The sequence below is a fragment of the Agelaius tricolor genome, unplaced genomic scaffold (assembly GCF_023055355.1).
Source record: "Agelaius tricolor isolate 1412-34295 unplaced genomic scaffold, bAgeTri1.0.p SCAF_5, whole genome shotgun sequence".
NCBI lineage: Eukaryota > Metazoa > Chordata > Aves > Passeriformes > Icteridae > Agelaius > Agelaius tricolor.
Window position 1 is genome coordinate 54,386,303 of NW_027269265.1, and position 9,357 is coordinate 54,395,659.

Below are 9,357 nucleotides of genomic sequence, written 5' to 3' on the forward strand. Positions count from 1 at the left end.
CATTCCAGCAGGGTCATGGTGTGGTTGGCAGGAGTTCAAAAGATGCCCCTCAGATCTGGGCTCATTGGCCTGTCCCAGTGTCTGTATCCCTTGAACCTTCCCCTCCTCCCACCTGGCTGGTGCCTCACCTGTCCCTTCCCCTCCCCCTGTCCCTGGGCTTAAAAGGAGACGGGACCATGCGGTCTGGATTCTGTTGGGAGCTGTTACAAGATTCAGAGGTCTACCATCCTGGAATAAAACTCTGGATTATAACTCTACAGCAGAATCCTCTCCTGTTTCTCTTCACCATCGCCTGAACCTTTTCCACCAGAGGTAAACTCAGTTCCTACTATGCCTGGATTTGTTCTGAGTGCCCAGCTGCAGCACCCAGCTGGCCAAAGGTATCTCTGGGGTGAAACACCACAGCTGCTGCCTTTGGCCCAGCAGCAAGGGTCAGACGAGCCCAGGCACGTCCCACCTGGTAATATTGGGATTAATATTCCATACCTGCTCCTCCTGGCCAGAGGGTTCTAGGACCCAGGAGGGAGGAGGAAAGCTCAGCTCCAATGAGCTCCTCAGGATCACACAGGATGATAAGCATGGCTGTAGGCAGTGCAGAAACAGATTTGGAGGCCTGCAGCGGTTTTGGGGCAAGTTCTATAACAGGAAGCAAGAGCACATGGCCAAAGGAAAAGTTGAAGGCAAGGTCACCTTTAATATCTCAGCACTCAGTGAATATGAACACCAGGGACCCCTCTGAATGAACCTCCAGGGCCAGGAGAGGACTTGGAGAAGGAGGTGGATGCATGGAAATGAGTCCTAGGAAAGTGATGGTTATGTATTAGATAAGAAGGACACTTTAATGACTCTGTGTAATTATGATGGGTAAACTGCCTGTTGTGAAGTCCTAAAGTCTCACCCAAACAGAAATATGGAGAGATCCTCCTGTGTATCCTTTGGAGGTAAAGAATTCCTGCTTCCTAAAGCTTCCCATTGTGTTTGAAAATTTATTCCGGCTGATTTTGGTATCACTCCCAATCCTCATCTCCACACCACTCTTCTCCCCATCCCATCCCATCCCGTCCCGTCCCGTCCCGTCCCGTCCCATCCCATCCCATCCCATCCCATCCCATGCCTACTTTGTGCCTTGAAGTGCTGCCAATTGGGCTGTCAAATTGGGACATTTGGAATCAGCAGCATCCGGTCACTTCCAGAAACCTCTGAGAATCTCCAGACCAGCCCTGGGCTGCCTTTTCCCGTATGACAGCCCCGCTCCTGCCCTGCTCAACCCAGGACCACGGGCAATGTCTCTGCTTCTCCCAGCCACTCCAGCTTTTGTGTTGTGGTGTGTTTTATGCTTGTTCAGTTTTCCCTCCATTGTTCTCTCAGAAAGTCCTGCCCTGTTACCAGTTTGTGTCAATCCCCAAACCCCTCCCCAGTTGTCTTGGTTACCAAATGTATCTTTCTTGTTCCCCACCCCTGGCAGCCTGCCTGTCACTCGACACCCCTGCCTCTTTTTCTAGAGAGTTCGGGCCAGGGTGTCGAGTGATTGGGTTAGGGGCCAGGGTCCCTCCCGCAACTGTGTTTGATGGGTTCTCCGATCATGCCAATCCTTAATGTATCCCTCTCTGATTTGCTATCTTTCACCCCTCCCACCCTCTGTAAAACCGAGGCTTTTTCCCTGCCTCGGGGCTCTCAGCTTCTTCCACCGAACCTGCACGTTTCCCTACCAATAAAACCACCCCCCCGAAGAAACTGAGGGTCGCCTCTTCATTTCATCCTGCGACTTCGGAGCTCTTTACTGCGGCCACACGTCCGCAAGGCTTGACATCGCCTTGGGCACAAAGCCCTGACTCCGGGTTGGGGAAGTGCCTTACTGGCTGGAGGTTGGCTGGACACTTATCTAGCCTGGGCGTTTCACTTTTCACCGGCCACTGCTCCAGTTTTGGCGCCCAACGTGGGGCCCCCCCTTTTCTCGGATTCGTGGACCCCACGGACGGGATTTCGAGAATCCCAGCGGTCGCGGAACTACCCTGTGGTCGAGCAGACCTTGTGCGCGAGGTAGCGCTCCCCGGGGACCCTGGACGGCAGCTCCTTGCACCTGGGAGTCGTCCTGTCGCAGGAAACCCCTCGTTCCAGCTTTTCGTTTGTCGCCTCCGGACTTCGTGAGTATTCTGCTACTCTCCCTGTCGCCTTCCCCTCTATTGGTGTTTCGTCACCACCCTTCTTTTTCTCTAGACAGGGGCCGGGGGTGGGCACCCTTATTTTTTTTCTTTCGCGTTTACTGGAACGGGGGGGGCTTTTCCGCAGCTGCCACTTATAACATCGAGCGATGGGTGCAAAGTTTTCGCTCTCGGCAGCTCAGAAGGGGCTGTTTTACCAAGTTGTGGGTATCCTAGTTGGGGGGGGTTGTTCCGTTGATAAAAAGGAAGTTAAAAAATTAATCCGATGGCTTTTTTCTGAGTTTCCCGAAGTCTCCCCCGATCAAATTAAAGATCCTGCCTTTTGGCAGAGGGCAAATGCCAAGTTATCAAACTTGATTAGATCAGGAGACACCTCGCTTTCCCCGTTAGCTTTTTGGATTTCACAAATTCGATCTATCCTGAAAGCAGGAGGAAACTCAGAAAAACCTTCGGTCAGTTTTAGTTCGTGCCCCAGTTCTTCTACTTCTCCCTCTACCCCTAACCCTTCTTCCCGTCCCCACAAATGTAAAACCGGGATTCTGAAAGGTGCAGCGCGCTCCAGCCCCGCGCAGGGTGACCATTCGTCCCCTAGCCCCCTTCAAAATCCTCGGCCCCCCCGCCCTAAGAGTCCTGGCCAGTCTCTTAGGGGCTCCTCGTCTTCCCCTACCTCTCCTGTTCCCGCCCCCAGGTCCTCAGTTTCTAAAACCCCAAAATCCAAAACCCTAATTTCTAAGTCCCCAGTTTGCTCCCAGTCGCCTCCAATTCCCCAAAATGGCTCCTATGGGGCCCAAGATGGAGGCAACCACATGGCTGAAATGGCGGGAAAGCCCTCTTCTTCTCCCCAGAATCCCTTTTTCCCAAGCTCCAACCCCTTCCTGCCAGTCGGCCACTCCCAGTGTTCTACCCCCTCGTCCTTCCCCCCTCCTGGTCCCTCCTCCTTTCCAGAAACCTCCTCTTCAGTAGTCCCTCCCCTTTCTCCTCCCACATCCCCGCCCATAGCTCCTCCCTCGGTCCCTCCCATACCACCTCCCATCTCTCCACCCCCTGCCAGTCAAAAGGTTCCACCCCTTGTCTCCGCCTCCTGGGAGGGTCCCTCGATATCGGATTGCCCTGCTCAAGTTCCCAGCCACGCCCCTACCTCCTCCTCTCCCGGTTCCCACGCTCTCCCTGCCGGCTCCCGCGCTTTGGGTTCCGGGGGGGGGGCAGCAGTTAGGAACCGGGAACCGGGGTCTGCTGCGATACCATCCGCAGCCCCGGTTGTTTACCATCCAGAGGGAGATGGTGGGGTGCGTCGCCAGTGGGTCCCCTTACACCATTCACAAATTAAGGAGCTGTGCAAGGCACAGAAAGATTACGGCCGGGACAGCGAATACTTTCGGGGAGTGTTGCAGGCAACACTTACCGAAGCCGATGTCACCCCCTCTGACATCCGGCGCCTCTTCACGTGTCTGCTCAATCCCACCGAGCGGGCTATGTGGGAGGCAGCCTGGAAGAGGGGAGTGACGGAGGCCCTCCCGAGCCTGTGGGAACGGCCCCACACGGGGCTGGACCTAACGGGCAATGTCCTGGCCATCGATCAACTCCTTGGGACCGGCAACTGGGCAGATGGGCACTCGCAGGCGAGTGCCATCCCCCAGGAAGCACTCCGGGAGTCAGCGCGGGCAGCCGAGAAGGCGTTCCTGGCGCTGCCGGGGGCGGCTCCTCTCCTTTCTTTTTCCAGAATCTTTCAGGGCGCCGAGGAATCTTTCCTCGATTTTGTCGAGCGTCTTCGAAAAGCTGTCGAGCAGCAAATGGCGGACGAGGTTGCCCGGGAACATATCCTGAAGGAAGTAGCATCCACGAATGCAAACTCTGCGTGTAGGGATGCCATCCTCAGCCTCCCGATGCACCCACCCCCCTCGCTGCACGATATGCTCGAAGTCTGCACCCGGAAAGTCCTAATCATGCCATCTAGGGAGGGAGAGAAGAGAAAACAGCTGCCACCCCGAGTCAGCGCCGCAGAAGAGGCGCCTGAAAACACCTTCTCTGAAGCCACCTGCCGCTCGCCTGCTCCCGGTCCTTCCGCCGCCAAATCACCCTGCCATCTGTGCGGAAAGCTCGGGCATTGGATGCCCGACTGCCCGCTGCGGCGGGAATTTTATGAATTCAAAAGGGGGCAGGGACTCCTGGGGAAAACCCAGACAAAAAACTAACATCTGAGCGCAGTTCCCCCCTGCGCCATGATAAAAATAGAGCGGGACAACTAACACCACGCAGGGAGGGGAGATCTCAGGGACCGCCGCCTGCCAAACAAGACATATTCTCACCGGACTTGTCACATGTTGCATGTCTCCAACGTAGACCCGTGCTAACTACCTTTTCTGCTTTCAGACCCTTCCGGCTGCAGCTGACGGAGCCACTACATCTTAAGAACTCCGATTTTCAACTCGTGTCAGTCAGCCCGGAATGCCCAGGAAACTGGGGGCGGATAAGGTGTAAGTACGTCGTTGTCGGAGACACTAAGCACACACCTTTAGAGGTGAACATAATTCCAGGTCTTCTGCCATCTGACCCGGGACTGTTCGCCGTGGGGCTGCACTGTGTCCAACCCCCCACTTTCCTGCCCAAGGGACAGGTGATCGCGCAAGCGATCCCTGTTCCCGAAATAACTTGGGCCCTGGGGTTTCCTCCGGCTGAACTCCAAAATCCAACAGTAGCTTGGGCCCAGGTCCTGGGGCGAGAAAGGCCTCATGTCACCTGTCATATCTCAAAAGGGGGAGAGGGCAAGCCTCTTAAAGGCTTGTTGGACACAGGAGCAGATGTAACGATCATTCCTTCCCGGGAATGGCCGTCACATTGGGAATTGCAAAACGCGCCTGGCCACGTCCGAGGTGTCGGGGGTTTACAATTGGCACGTCAATCAAAGAGCGTTGTACAAATTACGGGGCCGGATGGGCAATTGGCTTCAGTGCGCCCATTCGTATTAGATTACACGGAACCCCTGTGGGGGAGAGACCTCTTGGCCCAGTGGGGAGCCCGAATTGACCTCCCAGCAGCTCCCCAGGTTTTTCGGGCAGCGGTCACTGATGAGCGCCCTACCTGGAAACTGAATTGGAAATCTGATAAACCAGTACAGGTAGTGCAGTGGCCGCTCAACAAGCCAAAATTAGCGGCGCTCAATGAGCTTGTTAAGGAGCAGCTACTCAAGGGCAACCTGGTGGAGACCATGTCAGAGTGGAACTCCCCAGTGTTCGTTATCAAAAAGCCCAACAAAGATAAGTGGCGGCTCCTTCACGACCTCCGCCAAATTAACAACATCATTGAAGATATGGGGCCTCTCCAACCAGGGATGCCGTCCCCAACGATGCTCCCCCAAAATTGGAATTTGGTCGTAATTGACATAAAAGATTGCTTTTTCCAAATTCCCTTACACCCGGACGATGCTCCGTGTTTCGCCTTCACGGTTCCTGCCATCAACCGTGAAGCCCCAAGCAAGCGCTATCATTGGCGAGTTCTTCCACAAGGCTTGAAGGCCAGCCCGATGATCTGCCAATGGTACGTCGCCTCCTTGCTGTCCCCAGTACGTGCAGCCACCAAAGACACCATTATTTACCATTATATGGATGACATCCTAGTGTGCGCTCCGACCAACGACCTACTTACCCACGCGCTTGACCTAACAGTCGATGCATTGGTTGTTGCAGGGTTCGAGCTCCAGCAAGATAAGATTCAACAGTAGTACCTGGAAGTACCTGGGCCTGGAAATAACGAAGCGGACCATTGTTCCGCAAAAATTGGCTATTAAAACTAACATCAAAAACCTAGCAGATGTCCACCAGCTGTGTGGGTCCTTGAATTGGGTAAGGCCTTGGCTAGGCATTCCAACAGAAGACCTAGCCCCCCTTTTCAATTTATTGAAAGGGGGAGAAGAGCTTAGTTCTCCAAGGTCCCTTACCCCAGAGGCCCAGACAGCGCTGGAGAAGATCCAAAACTCCATCTCGGCCAGGCAGGCCCACAGATATCACCCGGGCCTGCCATTTAAATTCATTGTTCTAGGTAAGCTGCCACACCTCCATGGGGTGATTTTCCAGTGGGATGATTCCATCAAGGGCAAGGACCGGGGCTCGGGGGATCCCCTCTTAATCATAGAGTGGGTGTTCCTCAGCCATCACAGGTCCAAAAGGATGACGCAGCCAGCCGAGCTGGTGGCAGAATTGATCAGAAAGGCTAGATCGCGGATCAGAGAGTTGGCAAGTTGTGACTTTGACTGCATCCACATTCCTTTAAAATTCGATTCAGGCCATCTAAAAAGAAAGATGATTGATAACCTTCTGGAAACAAATGAGACGCTTCAACTGGCTTTGGACAGCTACACCGGCCAAATCGCAGTAGATCGGCCGGCCCACAAATTATTCAATCAGGAATTCACATTGTCTCTAAAATCAGTTCAGAGTAGAACTCCTCTGAAGGCTTTGACAGTTTTTACAGACGCGTCTGGAGCATCCCACAAGTCAGTGATGACTTGGAAGGATCCTCAGACTCAGCGGTGGGAGGCAGATGTCACAGAGGTGGAAGGTTCACCTCAAGTTGCTGAGTTGGACGCAGTCGTCAGAGCCTTTGAGAGGTTCTCTGAACCATTCAATTTGGTCACTGATTCAGCCTATGTCGCGGGTGTAGTTTCCAGAGCCGAAAATGCAATTTTACAGGAGGTATCAAACATCCCTTTGTTTAACTTGCTCTCTAAACTTGTGAACTTAGTCTCCCACCGAGAGCAACCCTTTTATGTGATGCATGTCAGGTCACATACCGATTTGCCTGGATTTATTGCGGAAGGCAATAGGCGTGCTGACGCCCTTGCCGCTCCTGTTCAAGCTGCCCCACTCCCTGATCTGTTCAGTCAGGCCAAGATCAGCCACCAGCAATTTCATCAGAACGCCCCTGGCCTTGTTCGACAATTCCATCTTACACGCGAACAGGCCAAGGCGATCGTGGCTACATGTCCTCAATGCCAGTCCCACCAGCTCCCAACAATACCCTTGGGAGCTAACCCCAGAGGTCTATCTAGTTGCGAAGTGTGGCAGATGGATGTTACCCACATCCCTGCCTTTGGCCGTCTGCAATTCGTACATGTCTCAGTGGATACCTTCTCCGGCGCAGTCTATGCCTCTGCCCACACAGGGGAAAAGGCAGCAGATTGTGAAAAACACCTAGTTCAAGCGTTCGCTGTCCTGGGCATCCCCAAGGTCCTGAAAACAGACAATGGCCCGGCGTATAAATCCAGGGAGCTGCGAAGCTTCCTGCAACAATGGGGAATAGAGCATAAGACCGGCATCCCCTATTCCCCGACAGGCCAAGCCGTGGTAGAAAGGACCCACCAGAGCCTAAAGAGAGTTTTAGAACAACAGCGAGTGGCTGTGAAGGTGGAGTCCCCCCATATCCGTCTCGCGAAGGCGCTTTTTACCATTAACTTCCTAAACTGTTCTTTCGAAAATCTCAATCCGCCTATCGTGCGACATTTCGGGAGACATGAGCAGCTGCAGGCCAGGGTCAGGCCTCCTGTCCTGATTAAGGATCCGGAGACCTGGAAAACGGAGGGGCCTTTCGATCTAGTGACTTGGGGGAGGGGATACGCTTGCGTGTCCACCCCCTCAGGTCCGAGATGGATCCCCGCTAAGTGGGTCAAGCCCTTCCGCCCTGGGAAGACTCTGAGAGCAGAAAACGTAGAACAGGTCACGGAGGCATGTTGGCGGCGGCGGCGGAAGCTCCCAGGGATGGAGCCACTCCCAGTTTAACCCTCTCCCTGCCCCGGGCAGGACCTGATTCAGAGTCATTCCTTATGTCTGTCTCTTGTTTGTTTTTAGTTTTCCCCCAATGGACGGTGTTTGCCCTTACAGTTCTTTTATTTTTAAACGAAAAAGGGGGAGATGTTGTGGTGTGTTTTATGCTTGTTCAGTTTTCCCTCCATTGTTCTCTCAGAAAGTCCTGCCCTGTTACCAGTTTGTGTCAATCCCCAAACCCCTCCCCAGTTGTCTTGGTTACCAAATGTATCTTTCTTGTTCCCCACCCCTGGCAGCCTGCCTGTCACTCGACACCCCTGCCTCTTTTTCTAGAGAGTTCGGGCCAGGGTGTCGAGTGATTGGGTTAGGGGCCAGGGTCCCTCCCGCAACTGTGTTTGATGGGTTCTCCGATCATGCCAATCCTTAATGTATCCCTCTCTGATTTGCTATCTTTCACCCCTCCCACCCTCTGTAAAACCGAGGCTTTTTCCCTGCCTCGGGGCTCTCAGCTTCTTCCACCGAACCTGCACGTTTCCCTACCAATAAAACCACCCCCCCGAAGAAACTGAGGGTCGCCTCTTCATTTCATCCTGCGACTTCGGAGCTCTTTACTGCGGCCACACGTCCGCAAGGCTTGACATCGCCTTGGGCACAAAGCCCTGACTCCGGGTTGGGGAAGTGCCTTACTGGCTGGAGGTTGGCTGGACACTTATCTAGCCTGGGCGTTTCACTTTTCACCGGCCACTGCTCCACTTTTGTACATGAAAATTCACAATTTAGCAAAGAAAGGACATGAACAGCATTTAGCTGGAATGGTATCTCATGCCTGTTCCTTGCTTCCAGGCCTGCCCCAGTCAGGTGTCTCAGGCACTAAGAGAGCTGAGAGAGCAGCATTTCTGGCACATTTGCCAGAGCAGATGCAGACGTGTGTGCACAGAGCCAGGCAGGCAGGCAGAGTCAGTGCAAGGTCCCTGTGAGCAATTGCCCTGGCAGGCAGTGAAATGCTCCCTGCGGATCCCTTTGCATCTCCTGCCTGTGCCAAGGGCTGGGCCTGGAGCCCTGGGGGGCTGGGCCCAGGAGCCGTGGGCGTTTGGGGATCAGCCGAGGGCAGCAGACGGGAGAGATCCCAGCTGGGAGAGGCCCCGGTGCCAGGGAGCTCCTGCTCAGCGCTGCTGGGCCCGGGAGAGCTCCAAGGGTCTCCTTTGGGGCCGCTGCTCCCAGGGCCCCGAGGGATGGGCGTCACTGCCAGCAATGCTTCACCCTGGCCACGCTTGGGGCCGGCAGCTTCCTGTGACAGTGGCAGAGCAGGGATGCTGTGGCATCCAGGGCAGTCCAGTAATTTCCAAGGCTGTTGATAAAAGCCCAGGAGGTCGTTGGACAGCAGCAGCTCCTGGGAGCAGAGGGTGTTTCTGATCCGCGCCACAGGAGCTGAGCCCAGG

The 9,357-nt window shown here is 54.5% G+C and overlaps 1 long non-coding RNA gene across 1 annotated transcript; it reads right to left on the reverse strand.

Moving 5' to 3' along the window:
• Positions 1-674: 674 nt before the first annotated feature.
• LOC139590578 (uncharacterized) lies at positions 675-3,126 on the reverse strand. Its single transcript, XR_011679358.1, has 2 exons — positions 1,119-3,126; positions 675-798 (listed from the first exon to the last, which is right to left on the reverse strand). It is a non-coding gene; the product is annotated as an uncharacterized lncRNA (long non-coding RNA).
• Between the last annotated feature and the right edge of the window lie 6,231 nt (positions 3,127-9,357).